General features: G+C 38.3%; 1 pseudogene; it reads right to left on the bottom strand.

Moving 5' to 3' along the window:
* Positions 1–1,917: 1,917 nt before the first annotated feature.
* On the bottom strand, positions 1,918–6,375 carry LOC148034138 (ribonuclease TUDOR 2 pseudogene; annotated as a pseudogene).
* Between the last annotated feature and the right edge of the window lie 8,848 nt (positions 6,376–15,223).

The following is a 15,223-nucleotide window of genomic DNA, read 5'->3' as shown; positions in this document are numbered from 1 at the left end:
GCTCTCTCTCAATAATCCAGAACAATCATCCATAATCCCTCTCTGGTCATACCCCTCCTAAGAGGTATGTCTGATATGAAAGGTCACCAGAGCCACTACAGTGTCCCTTCGTAGCTCAACAGTGTCACTGTCACTTCAGTCTTTACTTGAGTTTTCATTAGCTACTTATTCCACTTCTTTGAGCTATTTTGAACTTGTATTCATCTCTTCCCAAGGTTAGAAAACTTCCCCAAGCTACATATTCATCCCACATAACAATTACAAATAGAACAAAGATAGAGGCTCTATAGAAGCTCAATAGAGGATCTACAAAACCATACAAAAGGTCATCATAAAGCATTTAGCTAAACTAAAATCATTCAAATCTATCAAGAATCAATCAATAAGCTTCAAACACTCTCAAAATCCATCAATCATCATTTCAACCTCTCATACAACAGAAGGAAAACATAGTAAAATAGAAGCTCAACAAACCCAATCAAAACATATCAAACACTATCAAGACATCAACAAAACATTTTGGCACATCGTATTTCCACTGAAAAACATCATGAGCTTCTCAAACTTAATCAACCTTTTCCAAAACTCTCTCAAACACTTCCAAATCAACATATAAAAATAATAAAAAATCAACCATTTAGCCCTCAAAAACAACAAAAATCAACCAAAAAATCAAGTCATTTCAGTATCAACATACCCCCACACTTTATTAGGGTGTGTCTTTGAATGGAATCTCCAAAAGAGAGATATCATTATGAATCATCAAAAATACATCCATGCATATCAATGAAGATGATCCCTCTTAAAAGCTTGGTGATTACAAAAACGATCCATGGATAGAGATTCATCTACAAAAGTCTCGAGAGGATTTTGGAAAAACTACAAGCAACACATCCTCTCCACCAATTCAAGATATTGGCTAGGCAAACAAAGAGCATGAAAGTACAATATATCTAGTTGTTGGGGATCAATATTCACATTCACATTCATGCATAACTTTGGAATTGACTTTTCATCATTATGCGAATGTCGATGCATGTACGCAAGATACCAAGCAAAGTGAGCAATCAATCTCACTGAAGGATCTAAAGACCGAGAATACCATTGATTAAAATATAGATAATTTTGAAAGGCTTGGCTAGCAATTGTCCATTCCCTTGGAATCAACAACCAATTTATTTGAGGTCTTGTAAGAGAATCTGTTGAACTCCATTCCTGTTGTTTAGGAATCTTCTGATCAAAGCATGTATAACCACTAACCAACTAAGGGGAATCAGAGATAAATATGGTAGGAGAGGGAAGAGGAACAAGTAAGAGAGGATAAAGGGATGGGTAAGCAAAATCATAAAATGAAGAATGAGCTAAAGAGAGATTATCTGAGAATTCAAGAGAATCAATTAGAAAATGTGTTAACAAGTATGCTCGAAAAGTGGAAAGAATAGTTGTGGATAGGGAAGGACAAGTAGAAGAAGGGGAAAAACATGATCCTCAATAAAAAAACAATTAGTGCAAATAGGGATTTGAGGAGCACCTTGGGGTTGAAACAAAAGGGTTAAAATGACTTGTGGATTAGATTGATAAAGTGAAAGATAGGTTTCGTATCTATGGGCCATCTGTTGATGATAAGATAAACAAGGCACTCATGGGGCCTAAGCCGACAGTGTAATGAAGGAGACCTAGGAGAGAGAAGGAGAAAGGGGAGAGACTACATAGAGGAGAGAGAAAGAGTAAGGAGATGAGAGAAGAAGAGAGAAATACTAACAAAAGAGAGAGAAAGACAAGAAAAGAGGGAAAAAGAGAAGGGAAGCCATGAAAGCTAGAAGGAAGGGAAAAAGAGACTTGATTATTGATAAATTAATGCCCTAATTGGGACTCTCAACACCTAATATACCCCGTCAGTATAATTGGGTATTCCCATGCTAACCCATGTCCTACTCGTCTATCTCCACTCTCTTACATTCCATCTTGACCCTGAAGGTTTTTGCCCTAAAAAACAAAAAAGAGGGCTTATTGATGTGGTTCACAAGAAGGGAAGGGGGGGTCGCAGAGTACTACTCTGTTCAACATTACAAAGGAGATTATCGGTATAGGAAAGTACAACCGCATGTGGAATTGGGACATACAAATGTGTGTATGATGCATACAACATGTGTAAGTTGATAGCATATGAGTTTGGCCACCAATCTGTGACAATTAGAGATTGACAAACAATGGACAACATGCTGTCCAGAACAAGCCTATTGGAGAAAACTGATCATAACTTCCTATGGGCAGCCCCCATTGAGGCATGAGCCATGTCAAAAAAAAGCTCATGAAGCGTAATTTCAGTCCATATATGTGACACTTGATTTCCATTAATGCAAGGTAAAAGTTGTTCTAGAATAGTGTGCTGTTTGCAAGTTGTTTGCAGTGCAGACTAGGGCAAAGTTAGCTAATCCTGAGTCAAAATTGCACCCTTGAAGTAGGGGGAGGGTTGCACTGGTGAAATGCTGATCAAGGTAGGGCTTTTTTGAACCCATTCCCTCCTCGGGAGCAAATGGATAACTTACATGATAAGCATCAAGAGCATAAGGGTCATCCATACAAGCATGGGTCACCATTCTACCACCGGGGTCAAAAGGATAATTGTGATCCAATGCATCCACTGTATCATAGAAATAATTCATGGTGTCATCTTCAAGCACTGATGGTGGCATAAGATCCTCACTAACCCATACGGTAGCATGCATTGACTTGTCCATAAACTTATTGGGAACTAGTGTGCCATGTAGAACTGGAGCACATGAGGCTGCAATCACTACTACATTCACTGCATCAACCCCTAGGCATTGCATGTTCATGAACCCCACATTCGTGGCTCATGCTGGGTGTTCAAAGTTAAGGGCCTTAGGATGATGGGGCACCTGCTCGTGAAGCTGCAGTGAGATGCTCTCATCATGGCATTGTTCGTGAGAATCATCATGTTGCTCATATGGATGCGCATGCTGCTCATAGGAATGACCAAGTGACTAATGATATCGATCACTCTATTGCTGATAATGATTTTGCTTCCCATGTAGATACTCGTATACATTTGCATGATATTGCCCATGTACATAAGGTTTTCTAGATGGTTTTTCATGTATGTGACCCAAATGTAGCTCATAAGAACATATATAGTCAGCATATGCATGATGCTGCTCAAAATATGCACAATCATCATATACATGCTAACCATAAGTAGGCACATGATGCTGCCTTTGCACATCCTCCAAACCATGCATATGGTCAAGTGACTCATAATTTCCATGAGAATGCCCATGTTGTTGCTCATAATCATGGTGATTCATCCTTTTAATTATAGCCATTTAAGCAATTTTGAGTTGTAAGGGTTGCAAGTTTGTCATTGATTGCCTTAGTTTGCATGTTGGTGACTGAGATGGTTGAGATCAATCGGTCCACCTTAGACATGAACTGATTGTGTTGCTCAATTAGTTGGTTGTGGCTTCATCTTGGAGAGCTTATTGTCGCCATAGAGTAGCATTCAATGCATTCATTTGGGAATGCTCAATAAAGGAACTAGAACTAGGAGCCACAATTGTTTTTTTTTTGCAAATACTATTGTTTCTTTGTTGGTGCATTTTATCCAAAAAGTCCTTATGCCTTTCTAGATCCCTTGCATCAAGCCTATCCTTGTGAACTTCGTGCTTAGATTTGTTAGCATCAGACAAACTAGCACTATCTACTTCTTGTTGTCCTTCAACATAGTTTCCCCATACCTTTATCAGCTGTTTTTTAGCACTTTGCTCAGCCTAAATCAGTAAGTTACCTTCTGTAGTACTATCAACTAAAAATAGAGGATGAAGCTTTGCTAGCCCAGCCTCTAGAAGAGAGATAGCCACATTTGTTTTGGACTCCCATAAGGTTTCCACAAATGTGCCCATTCTGTCAACTGTCTCTACCTGAATCTCTGCATCCCTTTGTAGTATTTTGTGCCTCATAAAAGCTATCGCATCATTTGCATATGGTTCCCCATGACCCGGGCATCTTACCCCAGACAAAGAGAATGCAATGGCACAAGTTTCTTTTGGTATAAACAGTTTGTAGTGGTGCCCACTAAGCACATACTCCATTACAGCAGAAAGCCTCTTTGCTCTCTGAGCAAAGGGTAAAAGCTGCTTGGCTTTCTGTATCACAGCCTGAGCTTTCTGGTTTGCATTATGATTACCTGGCCCAGAAGTTGGCAGAGTCAAATCATTCATGTGCATTATTGGAGGTTCTCTAGCTAAGTGTACTCCTTTCTTTCCCTTCGTAGCTCTTGATTTAGCTGCAAGTAAGGCATCATAGTAATTAGACCGGTCTTCAAAATCACTCTACCTGACAGCCATGGCAAGTCCTCTTGCTACCACCATTTCTGCAACATTGATGCCATCTGACTCTCCTTGAATGGGAATACTAGGAGCTATATCATCAAAGTCCCCCTTGTCTGAGGATGCCAAAAATACAGTCCCAAAGTCCATCACTCGTGATTCAGCTGCAACCGGATTAGTGCTTGGTACAAGCATATCTGTTGTAGTTACTTTGCGAGAATACTCCATTGCTACATTAACCTCTTGTCCTATGAGGCAATTTTGTAAAAATTTCTTCACCTCTCTGGCATAGGAAGCAGGTTTTATCTGAATCTTTGGATTTTCCCATTTTGGGAGCACGTATACTTGACAAGTTCACTCTGCGCTCAGCTTCAAGACTGCCAAAAGGAGCGGCATCATATGCAACCACAATACAATCTCCACTAACAACCTCAATGACCTTTCCTTTAAAATTGTCATCACGAATAGTAGTAGAGTTAGAAGGAAGTGGCACATAATTTGTCCATAGCCACAACCTTTCTTTCTTTGCCAGCAACTCAGTAGATTTTAACCACCATATTGCTTCTTATTCAAGTAATTTGGCACTCCATTCAACAACATTTGCCAACCCATTCTTAAGCAACTCCAGACCAAGATCTACTGCAACATCACCTCTGGTATAGGGAACTGAACAAATCAAGTTGTTGAACTTATCAACACCCTCTAAAACAATATGTACATCTCTGTGCAGAACTCGAACTTCAATGAAGCGTTTTGCTTCCCTTGCATAAGGATCTGGTGGAACCTCCACATTGGCACACAACAGCTATGGAAGCAGCCAATCGTGACGTCAGCTCCACAGATTTCAGCTCACCATTTGTAAGTTTCACAGCAACATCATTAGAAGCCTGAGTTGTTGTATTTAGACTATGCCTTCCCATAGATGGAGCCTGAATTCCTGCCACAAAAACTTGCACAAATTGGAAGTCCGGAAGCAAGTATACCCAGACTGTGATTCCATCTCTGACCTGCTCTACAATCGCAGGCGATGCTTTCCCCTTGCTTAAGTTGAGCATACTCATTGCACCCTGAATCTTCAAGAGCAGAAGGTGGAAGATCTCGAATGGAAGCCTCTGTTGTACCAGGTGATTTATCCCATATTCCAACCCCTTTCCGCTTTGCTTGTTCCTCTACACGTTCCAAATCCACCAAATAAGGGCTAGCCTCACTATTCTGGCTTAATTGTGGGCGCGTGAACCTTTGCCCAACCTTCACCAATAAATTCAACTGCCAGGTTCACTTGATCCATATATACAAAACCAAATTCTATGTTGATTGGTGGCACAACGTAATCAACCACCATGCTGAGCCAATTTAGGGGCAATCACAGAAGTCTAGGTTATGTTCTTCTCAGGAGGGCCCGCCCTGGACGTTGCCCATCGCCAGAGAGCCTCCCAAAGGGATGCCCTTGACAATGCCTCTGAGCCATTGAGTCACCATGCTACTTGAGGTTGGAGTTGTTGATGATGATGACGATGCTGATGAGAGAGACAGAGAGAGAGAAAGAGAGAAACTCTGAAAAAGAGGAGGATGAAAGGAACAAAGGAGCAAGCAAAAACAAAGTAAGTCAAAAGCAAACCTACAGAGAACGCACAAGAAAGAGGGGAAAAATAGGACAAACAAAGCAGATTGAGCCAAGATCTGCGTGCGAAGGGGAGAACACAGAACAGAGAGAGAGAGAGAGATCCTTCACGTCTAGGAAGGCAAATGCAGCAACTAGATCGGTGCCAAGTTCTGGGAGTTCATGTGCTAAAGCTCCAGAACCAGACGCTCCCTCATCATGCTCAAAAGAGGCAGTTCTAGGGAAAGAAGTAAAACGACCTGCTACAAACAGCGTAGCTTGCACTAATCCTTACCCTTGTTTTTGTGGATCACACCAGAGTGATTGGGTACTCTTGACATTGAGGATGAAGTGAGAAAATCCATGGCAAAACCCATTTTCAAGGGAGGAGCAATGTCTAAGAGATATGAAGAGATATTGACTTGGTATTCCATGGAAACTCCAAAAGGAAGCTTGCAGGGAAGAAAGAAAAGACCTCTTCTCAAAAGTAATTGAGACTAAAGCCCTCACTAACTCCTGTGAGTACTTTCTTGACAGGTTTTCTTAATTTTGAATAGGGATTGAAAACGAATTGCCATTTTTATCCCCTTGCCTCCAATTTATCCAAGCCTCTTGCCATAGCTTGTGTGGTCTTTAAGAAAGCTATTGTCCCACTGTGGTACTCCATCATTGCTCCTTAGAGCTCTTGTCCCTGCTGTACCTATTTGAACTAGGGCTTTTTTTTGTAAAATTTAACTAGGTGTGAGGAAAGAGAAGGAACAAAGGACCAAATACCTATGCTCTGATACCAAGTGTAATGAAGGAGACCTAGGAGAGAGAATGAGAGAAGGGAGAGACTGCAGAGAGGAGAGAGAAAGAGGAAGGAGATGAGAGAAGAAGAGAGAGAAAGACTAGCAAAAGAGAGAGAAAGAGAAGGGAAGCCATGAAAGCTAGAAGGAAGGGGAAAAGAGACTTGATTATTGATAAATTGATGCCTTAATTGGGTCTCTCAACACTTTATGTACCCCATCAGTATAACTGGGTATTCTCATGCTAACCCATGTCCTACCCGTTTATCCCCATTCTCTTACAGACAGATCTACGATGATAGGCATCAAAGAAAGATGAATCAAAGGGAGGTTGTTTGGAAAGGTGGGCTAAAAGCTCCACACTCACTTGTTTAGTATTTTGCACATGAGCAAAAGCTTTGTTTTGGCACTGATTCAAAATCACATAATCAATCATTGTATGGCAAGAAGTCTTAGGATAATTAGCCACTTTGGAGGAATATGTTTGGAACATTTGATCTATTTGCAACACCAAATGTCTGACATACAAAACAACTTGTAATACTACATCTCCACATACCAAGCCAAGTCTTCATCATTTGGGATCAACAAATCACCTCGCATGTATATATAAGACATAAGCATGGTATTTGTAGTCACAGAATCCTCAAAAACAATGTTGACCACTTTAGTCAACATAAGCATATATATAAGAAATAAGGATGGTATTTGTAGTCACAGAATCCTCAAAAACCATCTTGACCACTTCAGTCAACAAATCAAAAGACAAGCTCCACTACAACCATCCTCTGGAAGAGGCAAATCCATCGTGGAAAGCTTAATATAAAAAACTTGTGTTGTCGATAATGAACAAAGAAAGTGATTTGGAGGAACAAACTCCTAGAACTGCTCAAATAAAGACCACAACAAGTTCATTCTATAGGGAATAAGGAAGGAATTAGCTACGCAGAAGGATTCTATGAAGCAGAATGAGACCGAGCCAAGTGTTCCTTAAGTTATTAAATCTGAGTATTGCTCTGGTCTAGGATAGTATTAGCTCATTTGAGTTATTCCGCCAGGGTAGCTACTATCAAAGATTTTAGCTCTTGAGCCTCCTACAACAAGCTATCCCTTTCCTCAATCACAATAACAACTTGGGATTCCTTCTCCGCCAAATGAGCTTGCAAATTAGAGATCTCCTCTTTTTGGGCATCAATGACCTTAGTTTGTTGCTCCATCTACGTATAGAAGTTAGAAATTTTTTCTTGAGCAGAGGCTAGCTCATTATTAGCTTTATTCAACTCCTCCTTGGACTGTTGAACCTCTACAAGAAGAATAAAGCTATTGGGTACAAGCAGTAACCGAGAGTTCAATAGAGCTCTGGATGTCTTTGCATTAAAAAAGGAATTGCATCTCCTATCACTAGATGTTGCACAAAGGGAATGGAAATATCCAAAGTACGATCTCTATGTGCTCTGAAAAGTTTTGGTATTGTAAGAAAAGCAGGCAACTGACTACACGATTGAACAAGAATTGAAACTGGAGGAGTGGGAATTGGTACTGATTCAGCCAGTAGCTTAAGACGCTTCCTCTGAATGACTCTCTTAGGATCCAAGACATCCTAGGTCTGCTTTTGTAATAACTTCAGGATATCCTCATTAGAGAACAATTAACGAGTAGTAGGAAAAGGTTCCCCACGATATGGTAAACAAGGAGCTTTGCCTAGGCTTTTAGGCATCATATGGATAATTCTACCACAAACAAGACCAGACCTCTTGTTGTAAGAGGCTAAAAACTGATTACACATATTAGAATCATTTGGGATAAGTAGCAAGGAAAGTGTCACAAATTTGGATAATGCCACCTTAACAATAAGATCTGAATCCAGTAATAGTGAATAATCATGCGATACCAAAGGAACTTATTGGACCTGGGGAGGAGTATGAGGTGCCATTCAAATGGTTCACACACACATCACACTCACACATAGACAATCACAAGGAATGGCTGTAAAATAATAAAATAATAACATATAAGATATCGACAACAAAAACTCACACATACTTAATCAATTAACTAACCATCCCAAGCAATCCGCATCCTAGAAATTTTTTGTACAAACATGCACCCAATAATCACATATAAGGCAATCCAAAATAAAATATAATCAATTCACATGGTATCTTTGAGTCCAATCAAATGTCCAATAAAAACTAGACTAAACCAAACCAAAACCAACTGATAACCAAACCTCAACTGACTAAGATGATCAATAGGAACTACGACTGACAACCATATCACCCCCACCCCACATAGCGCTTCACTAAAAAAGGAAATTGTGCAATTTGAGGGAAAAGAAAAAATTTAGTTGTTTATTTTACAAATTAATTAACAAGGGGTGAACTTTTATTATGTGATAAACCTTAATAAGAAAATGACAATTCATTTTATCCATTTCAAAAAACTTATTAAGTTTTAATAGTGCTTATTAACATCCCGAGAGGACTATGTCCTGACTCAAGGTCTCTAAATGCAAGTTCTTTTTTTAAACAAATTAATGTATGTATAACACTTTTTTATTAGTGCACATGCACTTATGATGACAGATTCATTTTATCATAAATTAAAAGTGTGTGTTTGGTACACAAAGTGCATGCTACATGAACTATTGGCTTATTTTAGTTAATTAAAATGTGTGTTTAGCACGAATATGTGTGGAAAATGTGGTCAACTAGTTCCTTTTAATAATTAATTGTGATGTTTGGTGCAAAAAAGAAAATAAGGAGAGGAATGACGTACTTGGAGGAGGGTGTGAATGCAAATAAATCTGAATGCCCACTCAACTGGAAAAACTCACAACCATAACACAATCCAAAAAGCAATCCAGCTAACTACAAAATGGACATCATAAATAAAAAACCAAATATCATATTTAAAAATTTTCAATGTATTTGGGTGTTTTTGTTTTAGATTTAAAAAATCAATTCACTTGGAGGTTTGTATTTATGTTTATTATTTATTATTTATTTTTATTATTTTTTATTATTTTATCATAATTGTGTTTGATTTTAAATTTTCTTCATTTTAATCAACAAAATGCTGTCTATAAAGATTAAACGTGGGAATCCACTCTATTTTTTGATAATTTTTAGTATTTTCTTGGCTATTTTACGAAATTTGAAAAGACTTTTTCAAAAATTTACTCATTTGAGGAGTTGTTTATTTTCAAATAAATACTTTTTTGATTATTTTAACAATTTCAACTCATGTCAATGATCCATAATCATGAAAATAATTCAGTAGAATTTTTGGTAATTTCTTAAAGAATTTTTTTCTAGTTTTTATGATTTTGTAAGGATTTTATTGAATATTATATAAAATTTTAAAGTTTTTTAAAGGTGTTTTATATTTTCAAAATTTTTGGAAATTTTTTTCAATTCATGGAAATTTTTCTAATGTTTCAACAATTTTTAAAATTTTTGGTTATTTTTTTCATTTATTTTTAAATTTTAATGGTTTTTGGATATTTTTTAATGTTTTCATTGGTTTTTCGAATTTAAAAATGTCGGGAATAGGGTATCTGGGTACGAACTTTGTATTGTTTGTTTTTTTTTAATTTGAAAAGTGTGCCCCCGTGGAAAAATAAGTTTGCACAAACAGGAACAATTGGGGGCAAGTGAGAATTTGGGTGATGGAACGCCACACGACAAAAGCTGAACATGCATATCGAGGCAAAAACTGGCTGTTTACATGACGCATGAGCAAAAATGTGAAAATTGAACAGAAATTTTAATTCAGAGAGATTCGGGCATCGAATAAAGATGCCATAAAAAGAAAAATTGGATAGGGTGATGGGGAGAATGGCGTGGACAATGCGGTTAGCATGTTTGGCCACAAAGAGGGGGTTTATATGGAAAAATATGAAAAATATGTCACAAAAACTCACACAAAAATTAATTTCTCAAAATCCATGAGTCAAAATGAAATGCAAAAAAAAAAAAAGGAAAATTGTCCACAATGAGGAGTCAAACAGGCCTATAAGGTCAGAATGCAGTTTTGATGAGAATAGGACTTGTTCATATGGAAAAAATGATAAAATAAAATCCAAAAATAGAATTAAAAATTAATTAAAAAACATTGAAAAGTTGGAATGGAATGTAGCAAGAAGGAAAATGTGTGGATCAACAAATGGGACAAGGCTATCTAGTTAGAATAGGGTTTTGATAACAAATGGGGGTTTTGTAGGAAAAAAACGGTAAAAATACACAAAAAAAAACAAAAATTCATTTTCAACAATCTGTAAGTCGAAATAAGAAGGTGACAAAAAGAAAAAGTATCTTACGAATGGTGGATGATAGGGTTGTCAAGTTAGAATGCAATTTCGATGCAAGAAAGGTGCGTTCATATGGAAAAAGCAGTAGAAACGAGCGTGAAAATACACATAAAAATCAATAACACAAAATCGGTGAGCTGGAACATGATAGAGAAAAAAGACAAATTGTGTAAGGGAGCAAGTTGAACAAGCATATCTAATCAAAATTAAATTTTGAGGAGAATAGGGCAAGTTCACATGGAAAAATAGCAAAAATCACACATGAGAATACTCGAAAATATACAATAATTAATAACTAAAAAACCATGTGCCGGAATGACAAGCACTAAAAGGGGAAAATATAAAGGAGAAGGTGTAGGTTGGGCTTTCACATCAAAGCGATGTTTCAAAGCAAGAAAGACATGTTCGCATGGAAACATGCCTAATTTGCAAAAAAAACATAAAAAATTAATAGCTTATTAAGCGTGGCTCAAAACAAGGAGCCGTAAAAAGAAAAATAGGCAATTCAAAGGGATGAACATATTTTTGAAATCAAATTTTAATTTTGGTGAACATAGGGTACGTTCTCATAGAAAAACTGCAAAACAAAGGAGAAAGACAAATGGATAAGGAATAGCCTCAAGGATGGGGTGCAAATGGGGCAGATGGGTAGAGAAGAGACCCCATCAAGGAAAAATCAAGACATGGTATGCATGAATGATCAGATAGGAGTGTTTCCATGAGGTTATGCAAAATAAATGTGTAGGGATGTGTCCCAACACTTAAGACCTTAATAGATTGGGTTAACTAATCAACAGGGATCTAACACTTGACCACAACCCATATCCATACGTCCCCACACTTAAAACATGACAGACACTTGTTGATGGTACATTGGTGTGTCCCAATCCATCTGGCATAAGTGTAAAAAGGAAGGCCATGGAGCCTTGTATCATAGTGCGCTAAATAGAGTGATGTGTATAGTGATGGTGGTGGAGGTCCATTCCTTATGTGTATAGGAAATTAAAAATTTACATAAATCCAATTGTCATAACATCCCTCAATCCTCACCTCTCAAGAATTGATTGAAGAGAACACTAGTCACACTCAGTTGTCCCCTCTGTCTCACGCTCTGTTGACAAATACGAGAGGGAAACTCATTCATGAACCCCCATTGATGTAATCCTCACTATCCCTTTGTGCGAATGTTGTATACCTTGTGTGCAATTGATAGTCCAAGAGTGCATCCTACCCTGTTTTGGCATACGGTGCAAGAAGGAAGGCCAGGGAGCCTTATAGTGCCATACACAAGAACAAATTGTGCTCTGTGCATTGAGAGGCCCATCCCGTGTGTGCAATGCTCCATTCACACATCTCACCTCTTATTTGAATATAAAGGGCAAGGACTAGTTAGTCACCCAACCCTTTGTCTCACACTCTTCTAATAAATATAGAGGGCATCCCATACTCACATCCCCATTCGGTTAGGATGAAAGCTCACATCGCTCAAAGGTTATCGATGAAGATCGGCTTTGTCTAGTTAATGATGTCAATTTGTATCAGTTGGTGATGTGGCATACCTAGAGAGGTAGCCAACAAGTCTAGTACTTGGATTGTGGGTGAAAGACATCATTTGTTGTCAGAGTCAAATGCACTAATAAAGTTGTAGGATACAAAGCATCAAGGGAGGCGGCTTCAAAACTGTATCTTAGAAGAGTTTGCTAGTGATTTAGCTATCCTGAACTGCGGGGCGTTACCATCTTTTCCACAACCAAGGGTGTTTTCCACCCTTTCTTGGAATGAAATATGTTATGACAGGGAATTTCTTCATTTTCTCCCATAATAGTTTTGATTTTTTTCTTATTCCTTAAATTTTTTTCCTACTCCTAAGAATGTTTCCACATTTTCTCAAAGAATAGGTCAACACTTTTTTTTTTGTTTTCTTTTTAAACTGGAAAATCGCAAAAATACCATGTATCAGAACCATCCTCGCCACATCTACTGGGTCAAATGGAAAGGGAGTAAAGTAGGGGGTGGGAGAGGTGATGGTGAGGGGCTAGCAAAATGAGGCCACCTCATCAGAATAAGCAAGAGGGCTATCAAGAGCAATAGGCAAAGCCTTATCAATCAAGGTGCAAGGAATGAAGGGGCTATCGAAGGCGATTGTTAGGATTCCCAAGGAGGAGGGTGATACTTCTTTAGGTAATAGCCATTAATTGAAAACGGATCATTAGAAGCATCAATTGTCTACACTTGGATAGAGCCATTAGGGTTGGCAGCAAGTACCTTATAGGGGCCCATCCATTGATGTTGAAGCTTGCTTGGAAACTTGCCAAATCTTGAGTCATAGGCTAGAACTAAGTCACATTCCTTAAACTCATGCTTCATGAAGCTATCATGATAGGCCTTTTGTCAAGTTTGGGTGGCTTCCATTCATTGTAGGGCCATGTTGTGAATCTCATCCAAACATCCCAAGTGCAAGAGATGGCACTGCAGGGACTCATCATTGCCTAGAGGTTTGTTGATAGTCATGCACAAAGAAAGTAACTCTAACTCAACAGGGAAAACGACTTCTATATTGTATACCAACTTGAAAAGGCTCTATCATGTAGCAGCCTTATAGGAGGTTTTGTATGCCCAGAGGGTCTCTGTAAGTCGATCTCCCTAATCATAGTGATGTACGACAATCATCCTTATTAGGATCGATCAAAGGATGTGATTGGTAACTTCAACTTGGTCGTTGGATCTGGTATAGTAAGAGGTGGACTTGCGATGGCGGATATTGTACTACTCTATCAATTCTTCCATAATCTTGTTGAGGAAGTGAGCACCTATGTCACTTACTAGCTCTAGGGGACTACTAAAATAGGTAATTATATTCAGCTTTGTCAATTCTTCTAAAATCTTGTTGAGGAAGTGAGAACCTATGTCACTTACTAGCTCTAGGGGACTGCTCAAACAGGTAATGATATTCTTGTATAGGAATAGGCCCAAGCTATTGCTATCATCTTACTTGAGAGCTTTGGCTTCACATCACTTTGTCACATAGTTTGTACATATGAGGATGTATCTGTTCTGCTTCCTTCTGGTGGAAGGATCAATGGGCCAACTAAGTCAATTCCCCTCTTCTCGAATGGCTTTATAGGGGAAGGATGGATTGTAGTTGCATTGCACTAGATTTGGTAGGCTTTCCCATCCCTTAACAATCATCGTAACGTTTGTAGTAGTCATAGGCATCCTTGTGGAGGGTCGGCCACCAATATCCTGCAAGCAAGGCTTTTCTAGCTATTGCAATAGTGTATAAATCCGAATCCTCATGAAAACCTGTAAGTTGTTTGATCATGAAGAAACCTCATATCCTTCAATCCGAATCCTTCAAGGGAGTGGTCTCCTTTTCTAATGCTTCACTAGAACCGACTTCCTCTTTCAATGAGGGTTGAGCTGACTCCTTGGGATGTTGAAATGAAATCATTGACTCATCTTCTAAGGATGGATCCATGAACATCACACAATAGGAACCTTTGAAGTTTTATTTGGTATGTAGGGTTGGTAGTTGTTAGCAAAGGTGCATCATCATTATCCTCTCTTAACAAGGGTAGATTTGGGTGACAAGAGCCACTTCTGAAGGAGGAATTATTTGGCTTAATCAATTTCTTGTGGATATTTTGCATATGATGTGACTCATTAGCCAGTCCAAAGGGTACTAGCGTCATTTTATCTAACATCATGGGATCTTCAGCTTTTGTAGCCTTTGGAACTTTTTTCTCAATTGTATCCTCTTAAAATTGGATGAATTCTTTTAACGTGCTTTTATAATATTCTTCTGTACTATCATCATTATCCTCTTTAGACCCTGGTTTCACCTTTGTAGGGACTCTATAAGAGAAGAACAGATTCTTTGTTGTATCCTTTACCTCTACTTCTACATCTATTTTTGCTTCTATCTCTGTCTTTGTCTCTGTCTCTGTCTCTGTCTCTATCTTTATCTCTGTCTCTGCTGCTATAGCCATGTAATAGGAAGAACAATACATCCATACTTCTATCTCACTATTAGAAGTGATTTCCAACGTCATTTTGGGTTCAGACTGGAGGTATTCACGCATTGACAAAGACTTTGCTTCTTTCAAGAGTTGGCTTATAGTGCCCACTATTAAGGATTGTGCCTCTGTTTTCTTGGGAAAGATTTATTTGACAA

Source organism: Lygodium microphyllum, chromosome 7 (assembly GCF_053477565.2).
Source record: "Lygodium microphyllum isolate KBCC chromosome 7, Lygodium_microphyllum_v1.1.10, whole genome shotgun sequence".
Lineage (NCBI taxonomy): Eukaryota > Viridiplantae > Streptophyta > Polypodiopsida > Schizaeales > Lygodiaceae > Lygodium > Lygodium microphyllum.
The sequence above is the reverse complement of the archived record's forward strand: the minus strand, read 5'-3'. Positions and strand labels throughout refer to the sequence as shown.